This window comes from Enhydra lutris, unplaced genomic scaffold, assembly GCF_002288905.1.
Source record: "Enhydra lutris kenyoni isolate GAN:26980312 unplaced genomic scaffold, ASM228890v2 scaffoldscaffold1, whole genome shotgun sequence".
NCBI lineage: Eukaryota > Metazoa > Chordata > Mammalia > Carnivora > Mustelidae > Enhydra > Enhydra lutris.
Window position 1 is genome coordinate 8,891,157 of NW_019154085.1, and position 937 is coordinate 8,892,093.

Sequence of the window (937 nt, forward strand, 5' to 3'; positions counted from 1 at the left end):
CCTGACCTCTACCTCTGAAACTAATAATACACTGTATGTTAATTAATTGATTCAAATAAAATTTTTAAAGTGTGCTAACTAGGTACACAAACTTTGATAACCTGCTCACCTTCAAAACTTGGTTGAAAAGCAACATGGAATTTTTGTATAATGAGAAAAATTTAGTTCTTATTTTTTAAATCAAAAATAGATTTTGGTATTAGTTAAGGTGAACATCTGAACTTGATTCATGCCATTGATACGGTCTTCATTTTCTTTCCCCAGACTTACTGTAAATTAAAAGAAAGCTTTTAAGTCCTAAAAAAAAAAAAAATTCAGAATTTAGAATGAGGTACTCAAAACAACAAAAAAAAAACCACCTTTTTTTCCCCTTGGCTAAAGAATGTATTGCCATTTAAAGCTGGATTACTAATGGGCTGAGGAATCTGGGTGCTTAAGCAGCCAATCTCAAATTTGCTGGTGTGATTTTCTTTAGGATTACAATATATTTCCTTAGTGTCTCTCATGAAAACCTAAGATTATTATAGTTGGTATTATAGCACCCATATAATGAATAATTCTTCAGTAGTTAAAGATTAAATTTGCATAGATGCTGAGTATGTTAGAAGTAGGAATGTTTATTATGATCTTATTTAAAAATTTTCTAAAAATGTGTGAATATATTGACTCCATGTTAACTTTAATTCTTAGTGTGTAATTATAGATTTCGCATTTAACATGTTTTATGTGCCACGTAAACGTTTACAAAAAATTCACATTAAAAGAAACAACCGTTATAAAATCAGTGGTCTTTATCCATCTGACATTAGTCTCATCCTCTTTACCTAATGGTGCTTTCTATATTTAAATCTGGAGAAGCTAACAGGTGCTTAACTAAGGAATCTAATTTTTAATTAGATTAGTTTTTTTGTAATTTTAATTAGATTAATTAATTAAT